Raw genomic sequence first — 6,000 nt, 5'->3', positions numbered from 1 at the left:
ACTCTGGCCATCAGTGTCCTTCCCTGGGCTTGAGCTCTGGGAAATAGATCCTTTTTTCTGTCTTTAATCTGTGAAATTTGTCTTTCCTATTCTGTGTGGGCAATGATGTATCTGCTCAGTTGACTTTTATTATTTTATTTAAAATTTTCTTTATTTATTTCTTTCCTTTTATTCCAGTATACTTGACACACAATACTACATTAATTTCAGGTGTACAACATAATGATTCAAAAACACTATGCTCACTACAAGTATAACCCCCACCTGTCCTAGTTGCCAGGGAAGGGGCAGGCAGGGAGAATGAGAATGGGTGAAGAAGAGAGGGAGGAAATACAGGCTTCTAGTATGGAATGAATATTTTATTTTATTTTACTTTTTTATTTTGAGTTTCTGCACATCATGCTGTGTCTTCAATGCTTAGGTGTCAGTCACTGATTGGTCAAAGGCTGTGATTAAACACTTTCAGTCAGTAATATTTCCACCTATACCAATGGTTCAGTGTATAGATCAGGTTTTGCTTTCCAACTTCAGGCAGTTCGATTCTGCCATGAATTTTGTATTTCACTGAATCCTTTCAAGACTTCCCTGTGCATTCGTATGGTTTCCAAATCAGTAAGAAGTATGTGAAGAATGTTGGCCATTTTGTGTCTTCCTCTGTATGTGTACCTAGCCTCTTTTTTTTATTTTTTTATTTTTTTTTAACGTTTATTTATTTTTGAGACAGAGACAGAGCATGAACAGGGGAGGGGCAGAGAGAGAGGGAGACACAGAATCTGAAACAGGCTCCAGGCTCTGAGCGGTCAGCACAGAGCCCGGCGCGGGGCTCGAACTCAAGGACCGTGAGATCATGACCTGAGCTGAAGTCGGACGCTTAACCAACCGAGCCACCCAGGCGCCCCATAGCCTCTTAATCAAAGATAGGTAATAGTTATTAACCTCTCTCAATGGCTTCATTTCCTTTTTTAAAAAGTTTATTTATCTATTTTGAGAGAGAGAGAGAGAGAGAGAGAGAACACACAAGCAGGGGAAGGGCAGAGAGAGAGAGACAGAGAATCCCAGCTGTTCCCCTGCTGTCAGCACAGGGCCCAACATGGGGCTCAAACTCATGACCTGTGGTCTTACGACCTAAGCCAAAACCCAGAGTCAAATATTTAACTAGCTGAGCCACCTTGGTACCCCTTATCCATTTTCAGGATCCTCTTATATTTCTGGATAGTTCTCTGTTTTGCCACTGCCCTACTGAGATCACAGTCTCAGGTTAAGTGAGCTGCAGGCCTTCGTTGTTTGCTGCTGTTCCAAGTGTTTTGTGCTTTCTTGTCCAAATCACATCTGCTCCCTCCAGCAGCTTTCTTTCTGTTTTTATGGCCAGATTTGCCTTAGTATAATAACTGCATACTGACCAAGCTGTATTGGGGCATAAGAATATTACTAGGCAGTGTTTCGGATTCTGTGTCTCCCTCTCTCTCTGCCCCTCCCCTGTTCATGCTCTGTTTCTCTCTGTCTCAAAAATAAATAAACGTTAAAAAAAATTAAAAAAAAGAATATTACTAGGCAGGAACATCATAGATTCCGAATATCTTTTCATACTACATATTCAGCAGCTTTCAGGAATAATCATTTTGCAATTTGTTGTTTGCATTTTTAAAGTCCCCATTTTTTAAAGCAATAATTGTCCAATTGAGGGAGAAGGCTATGTTTGTATCAGAAAATAAGGATGCTCTATTTGCAATGTTTTGAGAGGAAATGATTTTAATTTAATTTAATTTAATTTAATTTAATTTAATTTTATATATTTTTTATTTTTAATGTTTATTTATTTTGAGAGAGAACCACAACCACATGCTCAGATGTGTGTATGAGGGGCAAAAAGAGAGGGAGAGAGAGAATCCCGAGTATGCTCCATGCTGACAGCTCAGAGCTTCATCTCACAAACCTGGGATCATGACCTGAGCCAAAATCAAGAATCAGACACTTAATTGACTGAAACACCCAGGTGCCTGGAGTGGAGATTATTTTTAAATTTGAATTCTATATTTTGCCACAGTACACTTAAAAGAGTAGGCAAAGTTAAAATCATAGATACTCACTTAAAATATGATCCCTGAATATATTTCAACAGAAGGAAAATATCTTCCAAGATACAGAAAGATATGGCCAATTGAGTGATGATGAAGAGAAATGCTAGAACTCAGTTGTTTGTCTAAATAGGGCAAATAAATAATACTAACCCAAATTTCAATAATAATTTCTATTTTTCTCACCCAACATATTTTCAATATAGGTGATGCCATGTATGGGGAAGAAGAAGAAATTGAAGGTAGTATGAATTTCATGTCTTATTCTGATGGAATATCAAGATTCAGATTAACTCTAGAAATAAATGTCAATATGTAAATAGTACTAAAATTTGAATAATAACTGTGTGTTAGAACACATTCAATAATAAATTAAAATACTTAGCTACAAATCTAGAAAGTATATATAGGATCCCCATGAGGAAAATTATAAAACCAAGGAACAAAATAAAGGAAAAACAAAGAAATGGAGAGACAGTCCATATTCAGTGTGTTCAGACTCAATGTTGTCAAGATACCAGTTCTTCTCAAATTGATGTGTTGAGAAAACAGAGACACAACCAAGAAAATTATCTTGTAGCTATAACAAACTGATTATAAACTTTATATGGAAAAGCAAATGATTCAGAATAGCCAACACAATATTGAAGGAGGAGAACAAAGTCGGAGGACTGATGTTCTCCAATTTTAAGACTTACAGTTAAGCTACAAAAATCACAACACTGTAGGATCAGTGAAAGAATAGACAAATCAATGGAAAAGAATAGCGAGCTGAGAAATATACTTACACTATCTATCTAAAGTTATTTTTGACAAGAGAGCAAAAGGAATACAATGGAAGAAAGATAGTCTTTTCAACAAAAGGTGCTGAGGCAACGGGATATCCATGGGCAAAATTTCATCTAGACATAGGTCTTCCACAATTCACTGAAATTAACTGAAAATAAAGCCTAGATCTAAGTGAAAAATGCAAATCTATAACTAGAATATAGCAGATGTAGATGATGTGGGTGTGGTAATGACTTTTTAGGTACAAAACCAAAGGCACAATCTATGAAAAAACAATTGGTAGACTGGACTTCATTAAAATTAAAAACGTCCCTGCAGAAGCCAGGTGGTAGCTGTGCTTGTGTGAGAATAACATGACAACATGTTGTTGAATCACTGTGTTGTATACTTGAAACTAATGTAATGTTGTGTGTCAGTTATGCTCATAAAAGTGCAACAAATATGAGGAAAATAGTAAAATTTTTTATCTTAAGAAGACAGCATAAAAAGACTAGCATAATCCACATAAATTTATGTATAGATGCAAAATAATCAGTATGGACAGTGGCAATTTTAAGGTGCTGAAGTCTTAGTGGGTTCACTTTCATGCCTTATTTATTTATTGATATATCTGTAAAAGTCTAATTTACAGATAACTAAATTTAGGAATCCTAGTGTTCAGTTACATAAGTTTCAGCAATTATATAGCACAAGTAACAGACACATAAAATAAAACTATATGTGTATATATATATATATATATATATATATTTTTTTTTTTTTTTTTTTTTACTCCAGAAAATTCTACCCTGTCCTTTTTCAGTTAATCCCTGCACCCAATTTAGGTAAACATTTTCTGACTTCTGACACCATGAATTAGTTTTGTACCTTATACAAAGTTTCATGTAGTGACTATTTTTTGGATCCGGTTTCTATCATTAGTGTTTGTTTATAGTTTTCATTTATTTGTGGAAATCACCCATATATTCACACATACTTTTAATCTTTTCTTTTAGTTTCTTTAATAATTGTATCCTAATGTTAAACTTTTTGCCTAAAAGTTCCAATAATTTGGCCACCTGTGTGTGATCTGTTAATTCTTTTTTTTTTTTTTTTTGGGTATAGTTAACATTCTCCTGCTTTTTCACATTTCTTATTACATTGGATTGTATGCCAGATATCACATGTTAAGGAACAATGGAGAAATCATTAAATTTGTTTGTCCTCAGAAAGGGGTACACACCTGTACATGCCAAGATGTTTATATGGGGAAGGAGCATGGTGAGCTAATTATATCTGTAGTGAATCTAGGTTTTATTGCAGCTTTATATTCAGTTCAACACTTACATTGTAAATTATCAGAAAAGGGTCATTACTTTCCTTTAAGCAGGGATAAGTCTTTGTAGTGGTGAGATTTCACACAACTCTTTGTACTTCACATCCAAGTTTCTGTATATTATATTCAAGTTGTTCTGAAGTCTACAATATATCTCTAATTTATAGCATGAAAACTAGACTTTTCTAGTTCTTAGAGAATTCTCATTACATACAGACACACCTTGAATTTGCTCATTCTTGGGTGACTTCTCTTTGTCTTGCCACCTTCTTTCCCATCTCAATTCGCATTTATTTGTCCTACACAGTGTACTTTATGAAATCCCAGTGTACCTTGGAGAGCTATCTCTCATTTCTCCTCTCTTGTCTTCATCATTCAGATTAGATGAAGCTCCATGTACCTCAGAGACAGTCTTGCTCAGTTTTCTTGCCCAAACTCAATCCTTTAAATAGCCACAGCTTATATTCAGTAAAGTCCACCTTATGGGGGAATCTCTCTTGGCTGTTTCTCCTGAATTTTCCAGCCTACACAGCTCATATTCGGTATTGTGAAAGGGCCAATGTGTTCTGAAAGGTGAATGCTGGCTCACTTTGTAACTATCACTCCTTGGGTCATCCATCCAGCCCCCTCCCAGTGGATAAAAGTTGGGTTGATTTCTCCTTAGCATTATTTATGTTGTATACTGCTCATTTTCCAGGCTTGAAAACAGCCATAGTCTGCTTATATAATGGCAAGGTATGGTATTGTTCAAAACTTAATTCATTTTTAGTTATTGTTTTGGGTTTTTTGTTTGTTTTTGAGTCCTTATCATCATGATTATTTTGAGATACTGAGATTTTTATCATGTATTTGACTTGTTTTTATTAGTAAATGAAATGGTGGTTATTAGTGATGTTATATTTTAATTAAAAATGGAAAACCATGATATCTTATTTTAATTATCCTTTAGGTTAAACTTAATTTTGAAGTAGAATAAGAAAGGGCACTCCTTCTGAGTTACTGAGGGTAGAAGAAAAATTCACTGCCATCTGTTTAATGATACTGGCCATGATCACTCCCTAATGTGTATCAAGTGTAATAAAATAAAGTTATGCTGGCTAATGCACAGATGATCTCTCTTTAGATGAGTGATTTCCAATTCAATAATGTGTAAAATCAACTTTCCTCATAATGAGCATATAAAATACCCATTAAATCTATTCCATATAGCAAGTGCCTAAGGGACCAGATCAAAAGGAAACCTTAAACACTAAGATTTAAGAAAGGAAACAAAGTTATTTCCACCACATATAATATAGTATTCAGCCTGTTATATTTATAGACCTTCAGAATGCTGAAATATTCTGAAGGATTTTGTTGCTTTTTAATAATAATTAACTTAATTTTTTAAAAAATGTTGTTGAACATTTTTCCATTGGAGTTATTTTTGTCATTAAGGCTTTGTTGTTGTTAGCCAGACAGTGCTGTAGACACATGAGAAAAGCTATATTCCTAGTGGATATGGAGCTTTTGATACTATTTCAAATCCTTCTGTAGTCAAATTATTTCTAAGGGATTGGTGAACCTACCAAAAGCACTTTTTGAGTGCTCAATTCATAGTAGTTGTTTGTTGCATTATTCCTGAAATAGGTCTAGTGTCTGTATCTTTTAATTGGTGAAATTCCATTTAGTGACTATATTGATGACATTACCAATGCTTGCTTTATTTACTATTTGAATAATTACTTTTTGTTATGTTGAAGTATTATTAGAGTAATATATGTAAAATACTATAGACTATATATAGCTATATATATTATAAATGAAATCTGTATATGTGTG

This window comes from Prionailurus viverrinus, chromosome B3 (assembly GCF_022837055.1).
Source record: "Prionailurus viverrinus isolate Anna chromosome B3, UM_Priviv_1.0, whole genome shotgun sequence".
NCBI lineage: Eukaryota > Metazoa > Chordata > Mammalia > Carnivora > Felidae > Prionailurus > Prionailurus viverrinus.
Note: the sequence above shows the minus strand (reverse complement) of the source record.